The following is a 10,908-nucleotide window of genomic DNA, read 5'->3' as shown; positions in this document are numbered from 1 at the left end:
TAAATCTGCGCATGTGCTACACAAAAGCATAAGTAGCACCAAAATACAAAAGTAGCATATAAGAGCAATATGAAATACTGTCTCAACTTAAGAAATTACCGATGACAAGTATGGTGAAACATTATTAAATTATTCGTCCAACCGGGAGAGGGTGGAGCATCGAAACATAAAGTAGAAGTCACATGAGGTAGTTTACTATCCACCATACCAATAATTATGAAGTTATCGTCAGTAATTACCTCAGATCGGTCGGGAGACCTGCTACTCCAAATGTCAAAATTAGTGGCAAAAGTGTATATTACCTCTACCGTGCTAGGTGTATTCACTGACTCATCTACCTTCTCGTTCCCCTCCTTTATGGGTTCTGTCTCATATATTGCAGCCTCTAAAGCATCCAGCTCGGCTTTCCAAATGGGAGATTCACCATAACCATTGTCTTCCTTCATATGGTCATCCGAAATGGACCTAGATAACGTAGCATTGCTCTCCATGGCCATTTTATTCGATCGAGCAAAAATGGCACTCGATCGAATTTTTTCCTTGTGAATATTGGTCGATCGATCAAACATAGCTGCTCGATCGAGTTGCTCCTCGTGCAAAGTGCTCGATCGAGCACCAATTTCCACTCGATCGAGTGTTTCTGCGGCTGTAATGTTTGATCGACCATCCTTATGTACTCGATCGAGTTTCTCTCGTGTGGCAGCAATTGAGTCTTCGAAAGACGAGTCAGTTTGCACAGCGAAGTCAGCACCCGAGTCATACATGTCATCATCGTCAATAGGCAACTCAGGTCCTTCATAGGAAAGACCGCTTTCGGTATAGATAGCATATACCGTCTCTGATTGCCTAAAATCCAACTCGGCAACTACTTGAGCTATTCCAGACTTAAATAGCTAAAATAAGCTTCTCTAGATTGCATAATCTCTAGCGCTTGCAGTACAAGTGTCTTCACTATAGATGTCAATTCAACAATCTCTCCATTATTTTTAGCAGGGGAAGGGATTTGTTGTTGCGGTGGCCAAACAAATGGAGGCTTTTGATAGCCTTGTTGCTGAAATGGATGTGGCGGCACATAGTAATTCTGCGGCGGAAGTAGAGAATAGTTTGGGTAACCCCCACTTTGAGAACCATAACAACCTTGTCTATACTGCTGATAAGAATAGACTCGATCATTCTCCGCATAACAAGTAACAGCATCGTGCCCCGCAGAACCACATCTCTCACAAAATGCCACCTGCTGCGCCATGGGATGGAACATAGGTAGAAGATCAAAGGTACTCAAGCCTTCCCTTTGATAATCTTCTCCCAATAATCCTGTACAGCTAGACCTGTAGGACCTATCAAAACAGCACTAGAAAAGAAGATAAGAATTGCCTCAAGGAATAAATTCCTTGAAGCTAAAGACAAACTCAAATAAAACAAGTAAAAAGCGTCGCCTCCCAGGCAACGGCGCCAAAGTTTGACACGGCTGACGCAACCCTATCAATGATAAACCCGAAAGGTCTCTAACTAATGCAGCTAGGGAAGTCGAGGTCGAATCCACAGGGAGGCTATTGTGTCTACTTGCTCAACTAAGTCTGTCAGATATCACAATTGGGGGTTTTTGGTTGAATTTATAACTAACTAATCTAACTAAACAACGAGAAGTAAATAAATCTAACAATAGAGAGAAAGGGAACTAGGATTGTCGGGTCACCAATGAATGTCCTATGGTCGTAGTCTACATCGCAGATTAGTCACATGCGTCGGTCTAAGGGGTAATCAAAAGGTCCTTTCGGTCCGCTATTTACCTAAAATACTACTAACTTAGCTTCCGCCCTCATTAGAGTATCCTTAAGAATTGTAGCAAGTCTCACTCCTTTCAATCTTCCGATCTAGGTCAGAGTTTGCCAAAAACAACTAGAACAATTATGCGCATTAACCGTTTAATCGTCATTAAAATCTACTTATAACAACAAAGACATGGAACAAGCATCAGATCTGCAAACCTATTTAACTAGCATCATTCATTCTTGGTTCCCCTAAATCCTAGCGAGGGAATTAGCTATGCATAATGAAATTAACGAAACTAATAACAACTAAAGCAATAATCAATAACAACATAATAAAAAAAGGGAAGAAACTAAATAACATAAACTAAATCAACAAAGAGATTAAAGGAAAAGAAATTAAGGGAATAAGAGAAAGGAAGAGAAATTACAGAATTTAAGATCCGGAAAATAGGACAACAAAGCAACGTAATAGAGGTTCAAGCAGTGAAAAGTTCTGAACCCTTAACCTAATGAATATTTTTCTCTTATATAGTAAGAGATTTTATTAACTAATAATACAATATCGCTAAATATAATAAGTCTCGACATAAATCCTACGCGTCATCCTTGGTTTTACTCGATCGAGTAACATAAAGTTGGTCGATCGAGTATTTCTTCCTCAAAAGCTCTCGATCGAGCACAAAAGCACTGGATCGAGTACAGTAAGAATCAAGGTAGTCGATCGAGAGATCCAAAGTACTCGATCGAGCACAAAAAGTACTCGATCAAGCACTATTGTACTCGATCGAGTAGTTTCAGCGCGTAATTCCTACTTCGCGCACTGAACTTAAAACGGCCGCCATTTCTTCGTTACTTGTCCGAAGCAAGCGATTTTCATGGTGTTGGAAAACTAAGAGGATAAGCTTTCACCTTCAGTTGTAATCAATTGAATATCAGTTTTAGAACTCGAGATATGGCTCTTTAAAGTAGGCACTAGTAATTTGATGCTCTTCTTTTACTCGCCTAGCTTCTTTACTTCTACACGCATCACCAAATAGTAGTTTCCAAGCTCCGACTCAATTCATCTCCTAAATCCATGCATAGGGACATGTTCTAAGCTTTATTCCGCTTCTCTTTGGTTCATTCCTGCAAATAGGACAAGAGAAACCAAAGTAGACAATTCGAGGGACATTTGTAGCTTAATACTACGAAATATGCATAGAAATGCGTGCAAATACGGTACAAAAAGTCTATATAAAATGCACGCATCAAACCTCCCCAAACCAAACCTTTGCTTGTCCCCAAGCAAACTATATGAAACTAACTAATGGAACGGAGTAAAGCAAAGAGCTAGCTACAAATCGTCCACCTAAACCAATTTAATGCAAATGAATTAACACTAGTAGCTAAATTGTCAAATGCAGGCGAGTTATAGAGACGTCTATAGAAGTAGCGGAACCATCGACCTTGCAAGACCTTTGAAAATGGACTCTCACGGGTCACTCTTCTCATATGAAGCAAAGGGTAAGCAAGTATATGTAAGAGAGAAGGAATAAGAAGTCGCTCACCTAGACTACGACCTACATAAGCATGCATGCAATATAGTATGATAGACAATTATAGCTACCGTACACATACATTCCAACCAAACAAGGTCCTGTCACAGCCGAGGGCTTACAAAAGTATGGAATAGTGAGGTAATGGGTAAGAAGGGGCAAAACATTTTGGGAATGTGAGGGTATAAGCCAAACTAGTATCCTAACAAAAACAAATGAACCAAACCCGCTTCAAGACCATCAAAAATAAGCACAAATGCCTTTGTTTGGCATAAAAGCTCAATAAACCAAATATCAAACAACTCCACATAAGATAAAATGATAGCATAGGAGTAAAACCGATATCATTCAAACTCTTTTTCAATTTTTTTCTTTTTCTTTTTCTTTTTTTTCATTTATCAACTTCCAAAATACCAACTTTCAACTTTCAATACAAACCAAATTTGGCATGATAAACAATATACCCACAAAAACAAACTAAACTAGCTCGACAAGGAAGGCTAAGTTTGGGTGTAGTTAAGGGGTCAAAAGGCAAATTTGGCTAAATGTGGAGTTAACGGGTAAAAACGGAAGAAAAGGGAATATAAACACCTCCCTGCATGTGACACCAACCACTAACCCGAATCTATGCAGGCAATAAGCAATTGAATTTGATACTTGTGCAAATTAATGATACATGTTATGCAAGGAGTAACTACTCACAATCCTACATGAACTGGTCATGAATGACACCAGTTTTAAGGCTCTAAAACTTAGAAATTATGAGTAGGTTGCCAAAATTTCAGGTCAAGTCTATTCGTTCAGCTAAATTTCAACATAAACTCGTAGATTATGCAATATGACTATGCTAAAAGATGTTAAAACTGCAAGGCTTAAGCAAAATGACTAAGTGTAGTGCAATTTCATCATTGAAATCTACCGTTCCGACTCAACCTATATGCAAAAATAAACATGAAATTTTAAAAAAAAATTTAAAAAAAAATTTCAATTTTCTTTTTGAAATTAAAATAAACAATTCATGCGAAAATAATCGTGCAAACTGAAATGCAATAAAAACAGTATGCAGACACAGATATGGATGGATATACCCTCCCCAAACCAAACTGTACAATACCCTCATTGTACACAACAGCTAGCAGCAGCAGCAATTATATTGGGAAAGGGAAAATGCAAACTAAAGGAAATAAAGAAGGTAAAGAGCAAGAAACTCACAAAATAGCGTGACATAGACGGACCTCCCTAAACCAGCCAGCAACATGGGAGGTCGTAGCAAGCAGCACCGGATCAACTCAATTCGCGAAAAGAATGCAGGTGTACCTGCATTTACGCAAATAGCGCCCCAAAAATACTACCAAGAACAAATCTAAAATGTTCCGCAATCTATAGTCAAGAAAACTAATTATTAAGCACACAAAACTAAATAAAAGAATGTCTAAGAAATCTAAACAAAACATGAAAATCCGGGTTGCCTCCCGGTCAGCGCTGGTTTCAGATAGGTCCCGCACGACCTCTTTTTGTCTTCATCTCAATTACTCTAGTTGGTCACAATCAAAGCAATTCAAAGCTCTTAGCAATAGATCATTAATCTGCGCATGTGCTACACAAAAGCATAAGTAGCACCAAAATACAAAAGTAGCATATAAGGGCAATATGAAATACCGTCTCAACTTAAGAAATTGCCGATGAGAAGTATGGTGAAACATTATTAAATTATTCGTCCAACCGGGAGAGGGTGGAGCATCGAAACATAAAGTAGAAGTCACATGAGGTAGTTTACTATCCGCCATACCAATAATTATGAAGTTATCGTCAGTAATTACCTCAGATCGGTCGGGAGACCTGCTACTTCAAATGTCAAAATTAGTGGCAAAAGAGTATATTACCTCTACCGTGCTAGGTGTATTCACTGACTCATCTACCTTCTCGTTCCCCTCCTTTATGGGTTCTGTCTCATATATTGCAGCCTCTAAAGCATCCAGCTCGGCTTTCCAAATGGGAGATTCACCATAACCATTGTCTTCCTTCATATCGTCATCCGAAACGGACCTAGATGACGTAGCATTGCTCTCCGTGGCCATTGTATTCGATCGAGCAAAAATGGCACTCGATCGAATTCTTTCCTTGTGAATACTGGTCGATCGATCAAACATAGCTGCTCGATCGAGTTGCTCCTCGTGCAAAGTGCTCGATCGAGCACCAATTTCCACTCGATCGAGTGTTTCTGCGGCTGTAATGTTCGATCGACCATCCTTATGTACTCGATCGAGTTTCTCTCGTGTGGCAGCACTTGAGTCTTCGAAAGGCGAGTCAGTTTGCACAGCGAAGTCAGCACCCAAGTCATACATGTCATCATCGTCAATAGGCAACTTAGGTCCTTCATAGGAAAGACCGCTTTCTGTATAGATAGCATATACCGTCTCTGATTGCCTAAAATCCAACTCGGCAACTACTTGAGCTATTCCAGACTTAAATAGCTGAAATAAGCTTCTCTAGATTGCATAATCTCTTGCGCTTGCAGTACAAGTGTCTTCACTATAGATGTCAATTCAACAATCTCTCCATTATTTTTAGCAGGGGAAGGTGTAACACCCCCATTTATTTAGGAGTCTTTAGCAAGACATTCCCAATAAATAGGACTGTTACCATCTCGGTTGCCCGAGGTAAATGATACAAATTAAAACAAACCAAAGTACTTTAATAACTTTAACTGAAGTAACGATCTTATTACATTGCCAACCGATTAAATTTAAACCTTAACATTACAATTTACTACGCAATGAAATTACATAAATAAAGTTGTATAAGTCAACTAAGTGATCTAGACAGCAACTATGGTCCAAGTCGAGCTCACATCCCAATGCTCCCAAGTCAGCTAATCTTTAGTACCTGTCAAATCTGCTCCCCGTTATGGTTCATCACAGGTGTTCACGAATACACTGTCAACCTCGAGATTGAGTAGGATAATCACACAACATTAAATATACAAACTTAATAGATGTAAGCACGTGGAATAAATACCACCACCGATTCCCATCATATCCACACTAGTCGTCCCGGTCCGTGACCGAGGCTCCACCACACCGACGTCCCGCCAACTCCCCGGCCCGGATAAGCACAATTGTCGTCCCCAGTCCGAGACTGAGGATAATCTCATAACTCATTGTCGTCCCAGTCCGAGACTGAGGATAATCTCATAACAATTTCATGTCCCGCAATATAAACACAAATGTCGTCTCAGTCCGAGACAGAGGATAACCGATAAAATAGTATGCCAATACGAATAATCCAATCCAATAATAAACAACCACAATAATCCAACAATAATAATTTACGCATCCAGTCAATCCCACAAAAGAAAACGAGTTGAGTAGTTATCCTACCTGACAAGCAAATACTCCAATTACGCATTCCAATAATGTAATCCAATCAACAAATAAAGTTCCTCAATAACACCGTCACCTAATACAAATAATAATTCACAATTACTAGCTAAACAAATTATAAAATAATTAAATCAATTATAAACTAGTTATATTAATTATACCGTCTCAAACCCAACTTAAATCCCGAACCATAACTAAAACTAATTGATAAAACTAATTAACGCATAACTAACTCATAAAATCAAAACTCACTCCCTCACAAACTAACACACTCCTAACTAACTTAATTAAGACTAACAGATAAAACAACAAACCCGTACACAACTTAATGAGACACACGTACACACCCTCTCGGCAGCCCCCTCCTTGCACGAGCTTCACCGTGAACCACCCAGCCACGGTGGCCCCCTGACCATGACCACCTTCACCCGACACCCCCTGCAACCGTCTCAACAACAATCCGCAGAAGCAACAACAACAGCGGCCTGCACACAGCACGACACCAACACCACCACTCACTCACCACCGCCGTGAGCCACCATCACTCCAACCTAGCACCAATGACACTCCCAAACGAGCCCACCAACACGACAAAAACAGCAACCATCGACCCCGACACCATACAACACAACCCAGCCGACAACCATGAACCTTCGCCGAGACGGCGCTAAAACAGAGTACTACCACTCGCCCTCAATGCTCGACATCAAGACCACCCAAGCTTCACCACCGTGGACTACCACCTCACCATGCCCAGACACGGTGGTGCAGCAGCCCAAAACCGCACCTGCGATACTATCAAAACACAAACAAACCGCAGCCCTAACATTACCAAGCAACAACTCGACACCCTTCAAATTTCCGGCCACCACCACGCAAACCACCAGCTTGACAGCCCCCGACTACCCATCGAGGTAGACACACCACCACGGACCAACCCCAACCCAAGTTTGGTCTTAAAATAGGCGAGGCAAGGTCTAAACCCGTGTATAACCCTCGGTTGCCACCGAAACCGCAACCACAACAATCACCCTAGAAAACCCTAACCCCAGCCGGTCAACGGTGGTCAAAATAAGTCTGGGGTCAGTCACGGTGGTCTTGGGTTGAGGTCATGGTCAAGGCAATTCATACGGGTATCTAGTGTGCGTATTATAATTGTTACAAAAATCAATATATTATATAATAAGACGGTCTAACCTTGAGACGATAATAAAAGACGATAACTTTCTTGCTATTCACCTTCTTATTCTCTCTCTCTTTTGTGAATTATTTTCAGATTTGATGAATATATAAACTAGGTTAGACACCATTAATTTGTATTTATAGGCTAAGGACATGTATTTCCTAATTAGGAAACTTACTAATAAATAATATGTATTCTACTATTAATATTGGTATTACTATTATTTTTTATTATTATTACTATAGCTATAATTATTATATTACTACTCGGAAATCCGAGTACGTATCCGAGGTCCACATGGCTCATAACACCTTTCCGACCTAAATTCTTATTTTATTATATTATTCTTATTTTATTAAATTATTCCGTCTTACTCACAATTATTAATTATAACGTCATAATTAACTATAAAAAAATGCTCGAAACATAAATATAACTTCCATCAAATTACAGGGTATTACAGTCTTCCCTCCTTAAAAAGAACTTCGTCCTCGAAGTTCTCCGAGACTACCCAAAACATTAACTCCATACACTTCAACAGAAATGCTATCATCACACACTTACTTTATAAGGACAATCGCACATGTATAATATATAAAGCATTGATAAAATCCGTATAAAATCACATAAGCAAAGTTTAGTAACTCAAAATAATTGTACTATCACATTCCACCCTCCTAAAAATAAATTTCGTCCCGAAGTTTCGGAACTACTACTACTTACTAAAACTACCAACAACTTAAATACTTTTTAAGTGATAAAACTTTAAGTCTCTCAACAAATACTAGTTATCCTTCTCCTCATTCCCTTGTACCGTACTAGCTATTCCAAATGCCTTTCCACCACTACTCTGGTCACCTCTATTGCCTTGTATATTGTCATGGCTTCTCTGGTTACTCCAACCTGCTGACTTTTGATTGCTCCCATAACCTGACATAGGAGTATAGTAACCTCCATCACGATTACCATTGTCATAGCTTCCCCTTCCATTACTAGACTTTGCCTTCAATCTGCATTCCCCTGCCTTGTGTCCGTATTTGCCACAAGAGTAGCATGCCTGAAACATCAAGTTACCACCTCCACAAACAGCTCCCACGCTCCCACCATACCCAAATCCACCATATATCTTTTTACTTCCCTCATCACCCACAGCTTCAGTCTTCCTTTTCTCCCCCTTTTCCTTCTTCCCTTCCTTCTCCTTCTTCTCCTCCTTTAACATATCTGCAATCCTCTCTGCATGCCCAGCTCTCTGGTAAACAACATCCATGGTACTTGGCTGACCAGCTGCAAGCCTCTTCTTAATAGTAGTTGTTAATCCTTTCTCAAACCTGAGTGCCAACATCTCATCACTAAAATTCAAATCAGCTACATATTCTGACAATTCCATAAACCTGTTATAATAAGTCTCTACTGTCATCTCCTCAGTCATCTTGAAAGAATCAAATTCAGCTCTCATCTTACTCCTAATAGTTCTGGTACAAATACAGCTCTCATAGTCTCCTTAAAACCCTTCCAAGTGATAAAAGGTTCATCACTCTCCCTCCAAGCTTCCCTTAATACCTCCTTACTACGATTCCACCACAAACCCGCTTTTCCCCTCAAATAGTAAGCAGCTTGGTCTACTTGCAGCTCCGCAGGACATCCTAGCAACTCAAAAAGGTTATCAAACTCCCTATGCCAATATCCTAGTAAGGATGGTTCACCTAATCCATCGTACTTCGTCGGGTTATGTCTTGCAATATTAGCACTCATCTTTGCTGGATCCTGAACTGACCCTTTAGCCTTCGTGAGCGCAGTCAAAAGCCTCATTCATAGATATCAAACGGTCAATCTCCTCTTGGGACATGGTAGAGGGTGTAGGTGTAGATCTCTTTGGAGGCATGGTTCTATAAAAGTAAAACAAGACAACATAAGTTTCTACCCGAGTAAAGATGGCTTAACATTTTAAATATTCTATACTTACAAAGATAAGGTCTGATCAATTCTATCCTTTATTACCCCCTCCATAGGTCCTCCTATCATCACTCTCACCTCCCAATTATCATAGGTTAATAACTGATAAAACATTTATATTAAACTTTCGGTAAAACTCGCGTTTTCAGAAATCAAAGTTAAGCTGTAACTTTCAAAAATCACCATTAAACAACCTTACATTTTACATTGAGTTTTTATACTTTTCAGAGAATATAAAGAATTTTTAAAGCATGAGAAAAAGGATTAAGTCCAAATTTCGAATAATCATTTTATAAAGATTTTTACAATTCAGTGGGTCGAAACAGAAACTAATCAACAATTTGTCAAAAACTATAGTCAAGTTGTAAAAATCACTATTAATTGTAAAAAAATTCACCTTGCAACGTGGCTTATCAATTTGAAAATATATGTGAATCTTTTAAACAGTGGAGTTGGAATTACAAAGTGGTATCAGAGCAAAACGATCCTCAGGCCTAACCAATGAATCTAATAATGAATGTAGGATGTGTCTAATAAAATGAACCCGGGTAGAAACTGTTAGGAGCCCTTTTTGGCTTAGGATGAGAAGGTACCCTCACTCCGAACCCCGGCCCTTCCGGTTTTGAACCGGTTACCTTGAGAGATAATGAAGAGTGGGTAAATTTAAAATGAATGTTATTTATTTTCTTAGGAGTCGTTGTTGCCTTGGATATGTATTGTTTTCGCCGATGACCGAGGTTACGGGACGTAACCTTGATTTTTAAGAAGAGTGGTATGGATGAAATAAGGCTTTGATGTTGAACTGTTTTGATCATGAGCATGAAAGTAATTGTCGAATTTGTATTGATTATGTGGTTGGATGTTGTGTGATAGTAGTATCATGTCTAGTGATATGCGGTTGTGTGAATCCCAAAGCCATGTTATTTAAAATATATTATGAAATGATTAAGCTTGTGATATGAATGCTTTAGAGTATATAATAGTCGTGTGTGAAAGTTTATTGACCAAGTTGTGTTGATATAGAAGTAGGAGGGTGTTAATAAAGGCTTGTGACCTAGTAAAAAGGAACCTAGAGCTGAACT

The sequence above is a fragment of the Silene latifolia genome, chromosome X (assembly GCF_048544455.1).
Source record: "Silene latifolia isolate original U9 population chromosome X, ASM4854445v1, whole genome shotgun sequence".
Taxonomy (NCBI): Eukaryota; Viridiplantae; Streptophyta; class Magnoliopsida; order Caryophyllales; family Caryophyllaceae; genus Silene; species Silene latifolia.
Note: the sequence above shows the minus strand (reverse complement) of the source record.